We start from the raw sequence: 18035 nt of genomic DNA on the forward strand, positions 1-18035 counted from the left end.
CCAACTTTTTCACTGCCCTCTTTCACTTTCATCAAGAGGCTTTTGAATTGCTCTTCACTCTCTGCCATAAGGGTGGTGTCATCTGCATATCTGAGGTTATTGATATTTCTCCTGGCAATCTTGATTACAGTTTGTGCTTCTTCCAGCCCAGCGTTTCTCATGATGTACTCTGCATAGAAGTTAAATAAGCAAGGTGACAATATACAGCCTTGACGTACTCCTTTTCCTATTTGGAACCAGTCTGTTTTTCCATGTCCATTTCTAACTGTTGCTTCCTGACCTGCATACAGGTTTCTCAAGAGGCAAGTCAGGTGGTCTGGTATTCCCATCTCTTTCAGAATTTTCCACAGTTTATTGTAATCCACACAGTCAAAGGCTTTGGCATAGTCAATAAAGCAGAAATAGATGTTTTTCTGGAACTCTCTTGCTTTTTTGATGATCCAGCGGATATTGGCAGTTTGATCTCTGGGTTCTCTGCCTTTTCTAAAACCAGCTTGAACATCCGGAAGTTCTCGGATCACGTATTGCTGAAGCCTGGCTTGGAGAATTCTGAGCATTACTTTACTAGCGTGTGAGATGAGTGCAATTGTGCAGTAGTTTGAGCATTCTTTGGGATTGCCTTTCTTTGGGATTGGAATGAAAACTGACCTTTTCCAGTCCTGTGGTCACTGCTGAGTTTTCCAAATTTGCTGGCATATTGAGTGCAGCACTTTCACAGCATCATCTTTCAGGATTTGAAATAGCTCAACTGGACTTCCATCACATCCACTAGCTTTGTTCATAGTGATGCTTTCTAAGGCCCACCTGACTTCACATTCCAGGATGTCTGGCTCTAGGTGAGTGATCACACCATCGTGATTATCTGGGTCATGAAGATCTTTTTTGTACAGTTCATCTGTATTCTTGCCACCTCTTCTTAATATCTTCTGCTTCTGTTAGGTCCATACCAATTTCTGTCCTTTATTGAGCCCATCTTTACCTGAAATGTTCCCTTGGTATCTCTAATTTTCTTGAAGAGATCTCTAGTCTTTCCCATTCTGTTGTTTTCCTCTAGTTCTTTGCATTGATCACTGAGGATGGCTGCTTATCTCTCCTGGCTATTCTTTGGAACTCTGCATTCAAATGGGAATATCTTTCCCTTTCTCCTTTGCTTTTTGCTTCTCTTCTTTTCACAGCTATTTGTAAGGGCTACTCCGACAACCATTTTGCGTTTTTAGTGGTAAATAACATTTAAATCACAAAGGATTGATCTTCAAAAAGTATCAACAAGCAGCAATAGTTTTGAATCACCAAAGTATAGTTTTACCTTTTGGCTTTTGACAACTGTCATCTTCCTTGAGAATTAGTCAATTCTTAGGATCATTGGATAATTTGTAGGACATGTATCAAGATTAAAGTATCAGGCTTCTTGCTAGTACATCATATATGAAGGCTAAAGCAATTAAATGAAGACATAAAATAAATGGAATCAAATTTCCATGCTAAATTCATGAAGTAAATCATAACACTTTCAGTTCTAATAAGTGCTAATCATCTGAGATAATCTGAACTTGTCTAAAGTAATACCTTGAACCTGGAAGATGCCACCACAGGCCATAAAGATACAGATGGTATGGATGGCACAAATCTCAAAGAATGAAATAGTGATGAGATGGGGGCCTGAAATCAAGGGCTACTTCTGAAAGAAGGGGGATGGGTAGAAGGATGGAGGGAACACCAATTAAAATATGACCATTTTCCTTTACAGTGTTCAGTGGTCTCTGGCACTAAGGTCCCTACAAGCTCCGAGGAGCTCTTATCTGTAGTCATTGTTTCCACTAAAACAAACACTTCAGTGCCAACTGTGTGGGTCAGTACTCCTTTCTTTGGCTTAATGATTCTCAGGAGGGATACTCATTAGACAGACAATCCTTTATTTCCCCCTCTTCCTTCCCCCACATGCACTCCAGGAGGCAGAATTTGTCTCTCCCCCTCAGCCCCTTCTCCTTTGGAAGAAATGCAGTTTTGTTTTCAAAGGTTGTCCATTTCAATGTTTTTTTCAATCCAGGGTGATGTTAAGGTATGGGGCATCAGGATGAACATTTAGAAGAAAAATCTGACTGTTACCAATTTACATTTCACATTTGCCCTGCCACCATGGACAGAATTCTTTAAGCATCACCCCTTTACGATGAGCATAATGCTAATTCTGGGGGCAGAGGGCACCCCATTGTTTGAGTTCAGAGTGTTGAGAGGAGGCCAGTGGACCCAGAATGCTCAGTGAATTTTCAGCCTCCACCTAGCCTGACAATGACCTTCACTACATGGAAACCAGGATCCTGAATGTCCCTGACTGCATTGCTACATTCTAGCTGCTGCTTCCTGTGTGGCCTGAGTCTCCAGGCCCATGTCATGGCCTGCCAGTGACCTGGGTGTGGGCCCTGTACTATGAGAGTTGCGTTTCCACTGCTTAGTGACTTGCAGACCAGCTCCAGTCTGGGCAAATCTGCATACTCCCTGCTGCCCAGAGGCTTAGCATGCTTTTCCCAGTAAGCCTTGAGATATGTCTTCTCCCCAGGTTTGTCCGACCTATCTAGTCTCCTTCAGCCCTAGAGGACACATGGTTCCCTTATATCCTATCATCACTTTTGTATTATTATCAGCCTTTAACAGTTCTTTATATTAATTGTGTCCTATCCAGTATGTGGACAAGACCAATACAAAGTCAGATTGGAATTCCTTAAGGAAAGCAGTTGCTGATTGCCACTAATAGGCCAGGAAAAACTAGGAGGATATCTGTTCTGTGTGGGACCCTGACTTTGAAACTTTAGGGCTCTTGTGCTTTTGGTCTCAGCAGGTCCTGCAGTTCATAGGAGCTTTGCCGAAATGTGAGTGGCAGGGGTGTGGGGCTGAGGGTCCCTCAGCCAGAAGACAGTGGCTCTAGGACACAGATGGCTGCAAGCTGATCTTGAACCATGGAAGGACAGCCTGGCTTCATACTGCAAGTATGAGATAGGCTATTGTGTAGAGCTCTTTAGACATCAATGCATAAATCAACATTTTATGTTTTTACAATTGCAATGCCACTGGATTTTCCATCCACTGCACTGTAATCTTAGGCTGTACCTTCAGCTATTACAGTAGTGGTCCCTAACCTTCTTGGTACCAGGGACCAGTTTGGTGGAAGACAACTGTTCCATGGGCTGGGGGTGAGGGGAGGGTTTGTGGAGATTCACGCACATTACATTTACTGTACAATTTATGTCTATTATTATTATTATGTCAGCTCCACCTCCTCTTCCACCTATCAGCTCATCAGATATTAGATCCTGAAGGTTGGGGACCCCTGTATTACAGCATAGAGACAGGTAAGTGTCCCCAGACTAGCCATATTCAGAGTTAAGGGGGGAAGGAAGAGGGCTCACCTGTATTCCTTTAGATGCTATTTTATTTATTTATTAAGAGAATTTTCAAATGTTTTCTCTAGTATAAGCAGGATATTAAAATGCTTGTATGTTAGAAAAATAAAAATAAAAAAAATAAAATGCTTGTATGTATCATACAAATTCAAAACACCATTTAAATAAAATTTCACATGACCCATGAAATTACTACCAAAATTTAGTATGGCAAACAATCACATGGATTTCCCTAATACCAATTTCTGAGAATCAAGAATGTCAGAGCTTTAAGAATACTGAAATGTTACCTAATCCAAACCGTTCGCTTGACACAGGAAGACAGGAGACTCTAATGAGAAAAAAATATATTAGAAAAAAAGTCTTCCAAAGCGTCATTGTCCCTCCCAGGCATGTAAGTTTCAGGGAACCACAGTAGCGTGTGTGTGTGTGATGTTGTGTTTAACTTTCGCTATATGGCAAAGTTGTTCAGATGCTTCTTAGCTGTGACTGTGGTCTGTGGCAGCACCAGGAACAGTGTTCAGAGAACAGATCCTGCTCTCCGGCTCCCACTTTAAGAACGGGTGGTGATGCACTGGTGTGTGGGGTCAATGTTGTGAACACTTTTAACTAGAATCTAAGACATGGGTCTCACTGAGAAATGTGTAAAATCTATCTTTTAAAATAACATTTTTTTAAGGAGGATTTGTTTTTTATTTCCAAGTTTGATCTTGAGGTCTTTAACATAAGGAATAAACTACAGAGTAGTTTATAGACAGGTTTGAAAGCAAGGATGTCAAAGATTTTCCTATTTTGAAAAAATTTCTTATATTAAATTTAACTAGAGATTTTATTTGGATTCACTAGCTTCCCACTAGTTGTTTGTTTGTTTGTTTGTTTGTTTTTCTTCTTCTTCTTTTGTTTCCTATTCATCACCCTATCCAGGAGTGACCCCATCTCCTTCCTCTCTGCTAGGTGGTGATGGTCTCTGAACATTCCACGATCCACACTTTTGAGAAGTCTGCTTAAATATTTTGTAGAATGTTCCCTAACTGGAATTTGCATGATATTCACACAAGATTAAACTAAAGCTATGTTTTTTTGAGGGGAAGAAGACTACTAAGGTGTTCGCCCTTCTCACCCCATCTTTTCTGGGGTTAGGGCATTAGTTTTTATCCCTTGGTTAAGGTGGAATCTTCTAGATTTCTCCACTGTAAAGTAACTATTTATTCTCATTCTGCATTCTTTTAGATGTAAATCACTATGTCTTTCACTCAAGGAATTTATGGCAATATAATAAAACCACCCTAGTAATTAATATAGATATATATACATATATTTATATTATATTGCTTCTAAGCTATGAAAATATTGTTTCTCTTTAAAATTTTGTTCTTTATTTTGCCATTCATTCATGGATCTGGCTTGCAGAAATTATTATTATGCAGCTATAATGGTGATTTTTCTATTCCCCTTAATTTTCTATATTGATTACTTGGAATTTTCTGTAAGAATTTTGTCCCTAACTTCCATTTATTCATATATTCAATCATTTATTTATATTAATATGGAATCAAGGATACTTCTTTTTTTCTTTGGTACATAAAACAACACTATCATTATTTTTTTTTGGGACAGTTATTACAGCTTTCATCATTGGAAGCTCTTTAACATGGGCTCCTGTGTCCTTTTGACAAGCCTGCATCTTCTCATTATTTTCAAAGCATTTCATTATTTTCTGACACTTCAAGATGATCTACATCATCTTGTGGACTTCCCTTGTGGCTCATCTGGTAAATAATCTGCCTGCAATGTGGAAGACCTGGGTTCAATCCCTGGGTTGGGAAGATCCCCTGGCAAAGGGAAAGGCTACCCACTCCAGTTTTCTGGCCTGGAGAATTCTATGGACTACAGTCCAGGGGGTTGCAAAGAGTCAGACATGACTGAGCGACTTTCACTTTCACTTTTTCATCAGTCATTTATGAAGGGAGCTCTGGTTTCTTTGGTTAGAGAGATTCAGTCAATGCAGGCTCTGGTTGTGCTCCTTGCTGATGTTGTGGCATTGTTTCTAGGCCCTCCCAGTAGAAGATCTAGCAATTATTCCTGTATGCTAAAGCATGCACACACACACACAGGACTAATTATCTTGTCTAGCTATCTACTTACCTGCCTACTTTCCTATCATCTGTCTACCTACCTGTCTGCATATTAACTCACCATCTCTCCATTAAAATGAAAGGAGTTTATGCTGCTGGGATTCTCAGGTGGCTTAGTGGTAAAGAATCTGCCTGTCAATGCAGGAAATGCAAGAGATGCAGGTTCATTCAGTCAATCAGGAATATCCTCTGGAGGAAGAAATGGCAACTCACTCCAGTATTCTTGCCTGAAAAACCCCATGGATAGAGGAGTCTTGTGGGCTGCAGTCCACGAGGTCACAAAGTGTTAGACACAGCTGAGTGTGCACACACTCTCCTAGGCTGACACCTCCTGCTCTAATCTAGCATCACAAGGCTTACCCTACCTGCACTCTTGTTTCTTTAAAAGTGAGAAAGCTGCTTTTCCATTAACCACAATTTATTTACTTATTTGCACAACCTTTAAATACAGATTGAGTAGTTTCAGGACTACTGAATGTCTTTGGGAACATGGTATCTTTGGGAAAAACACACCTTCCATCTTTGGCCTTCAAGCATTCAACTGAAACACTGCTTTCTAGAGTCATTTAGATTACTCCTTTTCTTCCACTACCTTCAGTGAAGTTCTGTCCCACATTTGTAATATACTTGACTTATCTGTCAGGGTCTGCTTTATACCCTGGGATCCCCCAGTCTTCTGATAGATGTTTTAAATTTACCTACAATCAAGCTCACTCTTTGTCAAACTCATGCATGGAAAAACCAATGAATAAATCAACCCAAGACCATATGGGAGAGTTTCTTCAGCCAAAATATCCCTAACAATAAATTCTGGAGATCCCATCAGTTCAATTCAGTTCAGCCCCTCAGTTATGTCTGACTCTTTGTGACCCCATGGACTGCAGCATGCCAGGCTTCCCTGTCCATCACCAATTCCCGGAGCTTGCTCAAACTCATGTCCATCGAGTCAGTGGTGTCATCCAACCATCTCATCCTCTGTCGTCCCCCTCTCCTCCTGCCTTCCTTTCCCAGCATCAGGGTCTTTTCTAATGAGTCAGCTCTTCACATCAGGTGGCAAAATACTGGAGCCTCAGCTTCAGCATCAGTCCTTCCAATGAATATTCAGGACTGATTTCCTTTAGGATGGTCTGGTTTGATCTCCTGGCAGTCCAAGGGACTGTCTTCTCCAACACCACAGTTCAAAAGCATCAATTCTTTGGCACTCAGCTTTCTTTATAGTCCAACTCTCACATCCATACATAACTACTGGAAAATCCATAGCTTTGACTAGATGGACCTTTGTCGACAAAGTAATGTCTCTGCTTTGGAGACACCATACACCAGCCTTCTGAGAAACCAGACAAGTGGCAGCTATGGGAGGAATCCTACCTCTAGCATGAAGGATTTGTTTGGCTAAGAATGAGATTAAGTAATTGAGGAGGACTCAATATCCTAATAAACCATATAGACAGGTCATATGGTATTGACTCTAGTTCTCATTATTTTTTTAATCTTTGGACATCAACCTAATTTAAAGGACAGAGTTTTTAACCTTTATGTTTCCTTAAAATTTATAAAAGGAGTGTATTTGAATTTGGGCTATTTCCATGTTGTTAGCATTTTTTATTGGGGTAGCTTTATATTATCATGCAATATTATTGCTGAGTTTCTGATATCAGGCAATATAGCTGACCATAGTTGGGATGAGAAATAGAAAAGCAACGAACCTTCAGACTTGGAGGTGAATTTAGCCACTGTGCAGCAAATGAGCTTTGTGAAATGTTCCCCAACAGAACAATATTTGGATTTTATGTTTTGAGATGCTGGAGATTTTATTGTTTGAGATCCATTAGAGTTACATTTTCTATTTTGAGATCCATTAGAGTTACATTTTCTATTTTGAGATCCATTAGAGTTACATTTTCTATTTTGAGATCCATTAGAGTTACATTTTCTAATCCTTTTTCTCCCTTGCAAGGTTAAGTTTAGGTGTCAGCTTAACTGGCCATGGAGTGCCCAGATCAACCATTATTTCTGAATGCATTTGTGAGGATGGTTTGGGATTAGATTAGCATTTGAAGTGGTAGATTGCCCTCCTCAAGTGGGTGGACACCGTCCCATCCTCAAGGACCTGAAGAGAAGGAAAGGCAGAAGAAGGTGAATCTGCCACCTTTTCTCCTGCCTCCCTGTTTGAGCTGGAACATGTCTTCTCACTTTTTCTGCCCTCAGATTGGGATCTGCATCATCAGCTGCCCTACCTCTCAGGCCTTCAGACTCAGACTCTCTTGCATGATCTGCATTCCTGGACCTCCAATCTGCAAGCCACAGTACTCTGCAGAACCTCTCAGCCTCAGTAGCCACACAAACTCCGTCTCTCTCTCTCTCTCTCTCCCTCTCTCCCCCCCCCCCCTCTCTCCCTCTCTCTCTCCCCCACACCCTGTCTCTCTCCCTTTCTCCTCTCCCTACGTTTCTCTGGACAACCCTAACTTACATCTCTCTTGTTTTATCTTTTTTCCCCCTTGGGAGGCATCAAGTTTTTATAGAGGAAGAAGAACTGGGAAGACATACCATTGTCCCTCTCTTTCCCCTGCATTATTCCACACTTAGAATCACTAAGCTCAACCTCCGAATTGAAGGACTTCTGGTTTTCAGTGTTGTCAGTAGGTTAGTGGACCTAATTCCGGGTTCCTGGTTTGAAAACCACTTTTAGCTACAGGCTGAAACCATGTTAGAGCACCTCTAACAGTGATAGAGGTCACATTTAACCTCCATCGTTTGGACTTCTTTGTCCTTTTTATTATGTTTTTATCTTGGCACAAACACAACTGTTTCTAACAGAAAGCATGAGGAAGGATGTGGTAAGGACGAGGGGAAGTGTGTTTATTAAAAGCCTATTTGGTATCAAGCGCTGCACTGTGCTGCACATTTTATGTGAGCTCTGATTATTTGATCCTCACAAATAATATGTTTACTCTCTGGAACTTTATTAGTTGTTATTTATGCTTTTTGCTGTTCAGGTCCTGAGAAAGAATTTAAGTGTAGTACTTGATTTGGGAAGGGACCCAGGAAGTTCTCTGAAGACGTGGCAAAGACAGATGGGAATCTGGCCAGACACGTGGGGCTGAATGACGTGCCACTTCCAAGGGCACTTGGGACCGAGCCTGCCGGGGCTGCCGTGCTGAGAGGCCACACCGGGCAGGCTCAGAGCTGGGAATGGCCAGAGTCAGGCGCTCGCCTGCCAGTTACCATCTCAGGATCCGAGACTCGCTCCTGGATCACTGGCTCCTCAGCGCTCTTAGCCAGCCCTGCCCAAGATGAAGCAGGTCTGCTTCCCGGAAGTCCTCTGATGGAGAAAACAGGAAGCCAGAGGCATCTATGTACATGGAGATGACCTTGGGCAGGATATTAACAGGGTCTACTATTACTACTATTTGCTTCTCACAGTTGAGGAAACTGAGCCCCAAATATTTAAGTAAATTGTCTAAAATCAGGTCTGTAAGAGGCTAAAATTTTAAGCCTAGATCTGATTGAGACTCATCCCCACTCCTTTCTGCTATACATGAAGCTGATAGCTGAATGGTGTTAGATTTGTGATCTCCAAAGAAGATTTAGCTTCAAGATCAGGGACCAGGCTTGATTACTCAGATATTTTGCATGGCAGAACTTTCACTACAGTGAAAAAGGTCAGAGAAAGCTTCTGACATAGACATCAGAAGGGGGGCTGGAGAGGGCTCCATTCTCTCCTCTTAGCAAGTCCTTATATACTTTTAGGAGACCCACTCCAACAAGGTACATCTTAAATTAACAAGATCAGCACTAACAATAGAAAGGTCTTACCAGAATGCTTGCAACAAGTCTTACAACATTGGTCTTAACATAACAAGATTAGTCGGGAGGTTCCTGTTAAGAAAGAGAAACATTCTCAAGCAAGATACATTGTTGTTATATAATCGTTAGTTCAGAGCTTGAGGAAAAACATACCCTTGAGCCATTAGCTCTGGGCATAAATATATATAAATATATATATATATATGACTAAGACTAAGGAATGTAGGATTAAAATATTGTCGTTTTATCATCCTGGAGAGCCCCAGACCCCTATCTCCTCCTTGGGTACCTGGGACTTCTTATCAATCTATCTAAAAATTAACTCTCTCAAAACCTTTCCTTATATTTGTTTTATGTCTTGCTGCTAGACACTGCAAAGAATAGCTGTGGCAGGGTCTCCAAGAGAGGGCAAATGCCAAGAAACACTATATGGTGACTTGAAAATCAAGAACCAGAGGAAGCCGGATGTAGCCTGGAGACTGGCATATAGAATTCAGCTCTGCTTGTGCTAGGTGAGTACCTAGGAGAAGCTTAATTGGGCTCTGATGATGTCTCCTAACCCCATTTAACACGAAGGGGTATTAGTGGAGACAACTGAAATCAGTGGTCTGATGACTTTAGACATTTTTGTAGATTCTGAGTCTACTCCTGTGTAGTCTTCAGCCTTTTAGTGTCCGGCTGGGAGCTGCAGGAGGTGAGGAGCAGACTCCCACCACAGCTGATTTAGAAAGCCAGAGTGGTAAGGAAAACGTCCATTTCAGCTGGGCTGTCATGCCTGACTTGAGAAGGATGCATGATGTTCCAGGGAAAAGAGCATCTCTCTTAAGGAACTGAGACCCCAAAACTCTCCTCTCACTGTTCATTTTCAAGGGTTGTTTCTAACTATGGGTAGTGTGAAGTCAGCTTGAAAAAAAAGGTCAACTTCCGTATTTCTCTCGTGATGTATCTTGTAAATGACATTCCTTTTCATATCGGTGCCCGGACATCAGTGTGCGCCCAATGATTGGCTTTCCTTTGTCAAAGCCGCCTGAGGACTGTGGGATGTAAATGGTGCTGTCTAGATGAATGGGGAGCTGAGCTCCCTCAGATTGAGGAGGACTTCAGTGAGTTCCATTCATTATCAAAGGTCATAAGGAAATATTACTTTGTGAATCTCACTGAGGATTAAAAATTTATTTTTTCTTTAACCAAATAGTAGGCACATATGGCTATATATATTAATATATGTGCATATATACACATATATATTAGGAAATAAACGTATGTGTAATCTTTATAATCTTTAGATCAGAATGCATATGTTTTATAATATTTTTTATCATTGAATTATGCATAAGTGTTTTCTTCCTTAATGTCATATTAGACACACTTATACACTCTTATGTTACTTGTCAACTAGTATTGGGACTATGTCTTTTAATAGGTGAGCTTCTGTTTTCTGATAGCAAAGTATATATATTCCAATACAAATATATTTCTTTAATATTTTTTCTGAATTTTACCTGTTTGCTTCTTGTATCTCTTGCAATGAGACATGCATATATGTCCTTGCTTATCTCACTAGTTTATTTTTTCTACTGGTCTATTGCTTGCTCAGATAATTCCCATGAGGAAAAACTTCACTCTTTATCTTCTAAGATTATATTTTTTCTCTCATAGTTTATATTTATTACAGAGGTAATATATTTTATTTCACTTATTTGATTTTGGCAGAAGTTTATCTGCTTTTCTTTTTCTTATTTCTACATTTTAAATTGGACATAGTGTTTTTGATCCCATGGAGGGTATTTGAGTCTCAGAATGTTATCTTTTTATGAATTCCTAGGGACCTTTTTGTTTGTTTGTTTATATTTTTGTTCATTTTTTTCTAGGAAGAACATAGAATTTTACCCAGATTTTGTGCTTGCTAGATTTACCTTTATCCTTGAAAAGCTCAATTTTTGTACTTTATTTTTAGGCATGGCATCTATGCCACCATCCTGTCTGCTCTCTGAACAAAGGAGACAGGTCTCTCTCTGTGATTTTGGTATCCCCAGCCTCTATAACAATGCATGACAAAGAATATCATTTTCAACAAATGTTAGTTTATGAAAAGCTAACTGCTTATTTTGTGGTGTGATGTATACACACACTAGTGGGTATAGACTAAAAGTTCACTTCAAGTGAATACATGGATGCACAAAGGGCAATAGCTCAAGTTTAGGGAACATATGAAGGATGTCTAAAATAGCAAGCAAAGGGTCCTGAAAAAACAGTTGAGATGGTGACTTCAGAATAATCATTCTCTCTGCTAGTCACCATTTTTCTCTTTGGTGTTTGGTGCTGTCCAACAGACAAAACTGTAGTTTCAAATTTCAGTGTATAAAAGACACAAACAAATTCTAGAAAATACCAAGTGCTAATATCTGAAATGGGCTTTCAGAGGTACAATAGATACTAATAGGGTCATGTAGAAAAATGAAATTTTACAACTCAGTATTGTTGATTAAAAAAGAAAAAGGAGAAATGAGACAATATAAGTTTTATTCAAAATATCAGTTATCTATAAGTGATATGGCAAAAACTAAAGGGTTATTTCCAAGTTTTTATGAGATTTATAAATCAGATTTATGAAAATGTTATTACTCCCAGCTTATCTTTAATCTTAATATATTTTTCTCCCTGAATAGTCTGATAAGAACCACAGAAGTAATATAAGTTCTTGAAAGAGCAAATATTTGAGGGGATTATTAATATTAAATAAAACACATCTCCCAAGTATGTCATCAAGATGAAATCTACAGAATAACATTAGATTTAATATCCCTTCTTGGGCTCCACAGGCGTTATTGATCAAATCCCTATCTCTATGTGGGTCTTTGAATTAGTGAACTTGAATGGATGATGGGCTACATTTTTCAGGTTGCATCTGATATTGCAGAGATTTTATCAGAGCTTGATGAAATATATGCCATAGTTTATTACTGCATTTTACTCATGAAGTTACATTTGAATTCGATTCCCTTGGGGCAATTTTCTACTCAATTGTCTGTGATGACCTGATAATCCTAATCAACCTATCAGATATAGAAACACCCAATGGTAATTAATGATATTTAGAGACAGAGTGATTTAGGTGAGCTACTTGGAGTAACACCATCTGACTTCATGTCTGTCATTTCAGTGAATTCATGATTTATAATGCTGAAATTCCTTTAAATAAAATCATATAACTTTGATGGTGATTTATTAATTTTTCAATGAAGCTGGAAAAGATGAACAGGTAACAATCTTTATAGTGGCCTGGCCAATACAATCCCTCCTTGTAACTATAATATACAGGGACAATCAATTGTGGATTTAATTGATGAATATGGACTCTGAGCAAAGCAGGTTATGTTTACATGATTTAAAGACTCACAGCATTGAATTGTGAAAATCTGCTGTAACTATATCCTCAACATGGATATTGAAGCAGAGAGAATATTTTGTCTAATTTTCAATATCAGCATCTTCCCAAGAGGCGGCTTTTTTGAGTTTTCTCTATGACAATTATTTTGTGATTTCCAAGCTCACAATATTCTTGCTTCTAACTGGCATATCATTCCTCTACATTTGTTGGTTAGATTATGTGCTAGTCTTACTCTGGCTTCTAAACTACATTGTCTTCATAAACCAAGTGTAAATATTCATGATCCAATCCAATTATTCGAATGTTCTGTTTTTAACTATCAGAAGGACATCAATTTTTTAATTCCAAGTTGTAGGTGGTATCTGTGTATATGAATCCATGTAAACTGGTGTGAAGAAATAGAATGCCATCTCTTTAGTACACATCCATCAATACAGCTGCAGAAGTTAATATTTTACAACATTCAGATTGTTTAGCAAATTTATCATCATGTGTTAGTACATCCTATGTGAGATTTCACATATTTATAATATGAATAGATTGTTTTCATTTACTCAATTTTCACTTATCTTTGTACCTCCAAAATTGTAAATCATTTTAAATATCTTCCTTTAAAGAATTTTGCCTTATGGATATTAAATTTCAGCATTCATAAATAGTTTTATTTTTTGAAAACTTCAGTAAAGGTTAAATATAAACACAAAAATAAGACAGAATGTCCAACTCTTGACTATCGTATGATTTTTTCAGCCCTAAGGTCAAACACTATTTTCCACAATGGATTATATTTGAACATTTTCCACTGTCCTCCTAATTTATAGATTTGACATGAAGGATATTTAACAGTATTCAGTTGTCATAGTGAGAATCTTCTGAAGATTTACCCTTTATATAGCAGTCTTTTTGAATTAAACTTCAATTGTTTGCTGGATTTTCTTCAAAGTTCTTGTATCTGGATAGTCTGCCACTGTTAAAACCTGTTTCATTACTTTACTCTATTAGGAATCATTCAGAGTTCTCTTTCCTCAGGGAAACCTAACCTCTCAGAGGGTGTCGTGTCTGCCCTGGACAAGCAGTCCAGGGGCTCCTCTGAACTGTGTGTTTATGATCACAGGCCCCGAGGCTTCCTGAAACTTCTTTTAGTCTTATATGTCCAGTAAGCCTCTTTCATACTGTTGTTGTTGCTTATTCACTCAGTCACGTCTGACGCTTTGTGACCCCATGGACTGCACCACGCCAGGCTTCCAAGTCCTTCACCATCTCCTGAAGCTTGCTCAAATTCATGTCCATTGAGTCAATGGTGCTATGCAACCATCTCATCCTCTATCATCCCCTTCTTCCCTTGCCTTCAATCTTTCCCAAAATCAGGTGGCAAAAGTATTGGAGCTTCAGCTCCAACATCAGTCCTTCCAATGAATAGTCAGGACTGATTTTCTTTGGATTGACTGGTTTGATCTCCTGGCAGTCCAAGGGACTCTTGAGTCTTCTCAAATACCACAGTTCAAAAGTATCAGTTCTTCAGCACTCAGCCTTCTTTATGGTTCAACTCTCACATACATATATGACCACTAGAAAAAAACATAGTTTTGACTGTATAGACCTTTTTTGACAAAGTAATGTCTCTGCTTTTTAATATGCTGTCTAGGTTGGTCATAGCTTTTCTTCCAAGGAGCAAGTGTCTTTTATTTCATGGCTGCAGTCACCATCTGTATTGATTTTGGAGCCCAAGAAAATAAAGTCTGTCACTGTTCCCATTGTTTCCCCATCTATATGCCATAAAGCATTGGGACTGGATGTCATGGTCCAGTGCAAACCTTATCCATCACTTTAGCTTTTTCCTGTTGGGACCAGACGCCGTGGTCCAGTATAAACCCTCTGTCACTTCAGCTTTTTCCTGTTGGGACCAGACGCCGTGGTCCAGTGCAGACCCTTTCTGTCACTTTAGTTTTTCTCTTTGGGACTGGACGCCGTGGTCCAGTGCAGACCCTCTCTGTCACTTCAGCTTTTCCCCGTGGGTGTCCTTGGTGCCTCCCCAAAACATACACGCATCACATAGTTCTGGGAGCTGTTCCTGGGAGGAGAGGTGATGGTCCACTGCTCTATTTTTGCGTCTTAGATTATTCTTTTTTACTAGTTGGGGCTACCTGTCAGTCACCATGTGCAAAATGCTTACAGATAGAAAAATCACATACAAGCGCAATAATGTAGCAATGTTGTGTTACTATCAGTCTCTCATCTATCTTTTGTCTATCTATCATGTATCTATCTTTCTACTTGTGTGTGTGAGGAGTTGATAGGGAAGAGTGGGCAATTTTATTTTTACTTCTCAAGTATTAATTGAATTGAATAGATCTTAGCAATGTATACATTGCTATACATTTTCAGGATAATTCTACATTTTTAGGATGCTTTGGAAATCCTTGAAGTTGGGTCAAGCCTAGAAACAAGCATAATTAGATCCATCTCTACATGAAAGTTGGAATAGGCAGATAGATGACACTTTCAAGTGGGTCAGTCCTCTTACAGATATGCGTTCTTTAGGAAGTGGTTCTAGCTGGCTAGAGAAACTTATGAAGATGAGGAGCACTAGAGTCAGCAGAATTGATACGCCCAGCTTACTATTAAGCAGGAATTCATTTCTCAGAAAAAAGAACGTGGGTCACTGAAATACAATGTGATGCTTTGCCCTAAAAGCAAGAGAGTATTGGGAACTAAGAATGACTGAAGCTACAGTGAAAGGTGTGGGGAATGTGGAATTCTGTAGCCTGGGTCCTGAGCTCCTAGCTTTCAGCTTAACTAATGAAGCAGGTAGGAACGTGTGTTCCAACTCCTACATGGCCTTCAGAAAGTTAACCAACTAGTCATGTCATAGTTTGAGTTCTTAACTTTTAATTTTTCAAGTCAATATATACTTTCACAGCCCATTTAGTTTTACAGGAAAACTGAGCAGAAAGTTCTCACATACCTTCATTTTCCCTCACAAATTCCCCCCTTTTTTAAATAGTTTGTGCTAGTGTGGTGCATTTGTTACACTTGATGAATCGATATTTGCACATTACATTTTAATTGCAGTCCATAGTTTACATTAGGATTCTCTCTTTATGTTGTGTAGCTCCGTGGGTTTTGATAAATGTATAATGTCACGTACCCATCATTACGGTATTGAGAGGTAACAGGCAAGAAGGACAGGGGTCTCCAAATGGAGGAAATAGGCTGCAAGTATCAGACATTTTTATGTCTCTTAAGCAGCAGGAAGAAACAAACTAGTGATATTTTTTTTTCCTTCTCTATACAAATTTAAATGGAGGTTTCTCTTAAAATACTGTGTTGCCATAATGACACCTGGTTTCACCTGAAGTTAACTATTCTCAAACCTTGAGTTAACCTATGCATTTTTCTTATGGAAATGTTTGTCTTAAGCTATGTCAATGTACTGTGCATTTACCCCAGACTCTGTCTTCAAGTTGGTTCTGCCTAATGGCTCAGAACTTACTTGACAAACCAGTATGTTATACTCAGACACTGTTCCCCTAATCTATGTAAACAAAACTATTTGTGTGGTAATCTGCCCTTTTACAAAATTCAAGTCAATTGTTTTATGGTCCAGGATGAGTCGTTTGGTGCCAAGATTATCCCAAAATACATCTTATGGATGAGGGGCCTGGTGCCATTCTGAGTTTTAAGACATTTCTTTCATTAACAGACTGCTAGTGACTATATAACATCCAGCTAGACTAGCAGGTGCATACTCTTTCTGCCCCCTTCTGATGCCTATGTCAGAAGCTTTCTCTATCTCCTTTATACTTTAATAAAACTTTATTACACAAAAACTCTGAGCGATCAAGCCTTGTCTCTGGCCCCAGATTGAATTCTTCTCCTCCAGAGATGAAGAATCCCATCGTCTTTTCGTGGGTCAACAACAACCTTTCAGTATCATGCAGAATCATTTCACTGTCCTGAAAATTCTTTGTACTTCTGAAGAAGGAATTCATAGGGCCTGGACTCCATCTGAGGCCTGTCCGCGCTGATCATGCTTGTCCACCTCTCCAGTGGACTCTGAACTCTCTGCTTAGTGCCTGTGGGAACGACAATGGAAGGATAAGATCCCCTCCGGACAGGGGAACCTTGAAGATCGTATCCAGGTTACTCATCACCTAAGAGAAAACAGATACTAATCACCCCTGCCTCTGGACAGTATCTATCAGAGTGTAACCACAGGCTTATTGGTTTTTAACTGGTTGGAATATAACTGTGGGCTTATTAATTATTAACTGTTTGAACACATAACACGTGAATGATGGGGTTATTGTGGTTGTATTTACCCTTCCTTTGTAAGCCTCAAGGGATTTGGGGTGGTGGGTTTGGACACGTAAACATGGGGTATAAAAGATTTTCACAAATGCTGGTTGGGGCCCTTGGCTTAGAGGAGACTCTGCCTTGGGCCCGCGGGTGTAATAAACTGCACTCCACTATCTGCATTGTCCTTCTGAGTGAATTTGCTTCCCGGAAAGCATAGCTATAACACTTCATCTATTCATGCCCAAGTCCTTGATATCCCCCAACCATTTACTGCCTTCATAGTTTTGCTTTTTCCTTCATACAATTAGAGCCATATAATATGCAATATTTTCAGTCTTGCTTCTTTTCCAAAGCAATATGCTTTTAAGGTTCCTTCATGTCTTTTCATGCTGTGACACCTCATTTCTTTTTATCACTGAATAATATTTCATTGTATGAACTCCAGTTTGCTTATCCATGCAGCTACTGCAGGACATATTGGTTTCTTCCAGTTTTTGGTGATGATCAATAAAGCAGATGTTAATAGTCAGATGCCGGTTTTTGTGTTGACATATATTTTTAACTCATTGGGTAAATACCTAGGAATAATGTGCTGGGTTATTTGGTTAAGACTAAGTTTAGTTTAAATTGCCAAACTGTTTTCTAAAATGGCTATACCATTTGTATTCACACCAGCATGAGTCAGAATTCCTTGTCATTCCACATCCTAGCTTGAATTTGGTGTTGTCAGTAATTTGGTGTCTAGACATTCTAATATGCAGGTAGTAGTATCTCATCGTTATTTTATATTGTAATTCCCTAACAACATATGATACTGAGCATCTTTTAATATGCTTTATTTTTCCATCCATTTGTCTTCTTTGGCAAGGAGTCTGCTAAGATATTTTTCCCACTTTTTCATAGAGTTGTTTGCTTTCCTATTGCTGAGCCATTTGACTGTTTTGGATACAGTCCTTTAAATGTGTGTTTTGCAGATAGTTTCTCCCATGCTGCGGCTTGTTTTCT

Source organism: Cervus elaphus, chromosome 18, assembly GCF_910594005.1.
Source record: "Cervus elaphus chromosome 18, mCerEla1.1, whole genome shotgun sequence".
Classification (NCBI taxonomy): domain Eukaryota; kingdom Metazoa; phylum Chordata; class Mammalia; order Artiodactyla; family Cervidae; genus Cervus; species Cervus elaphus.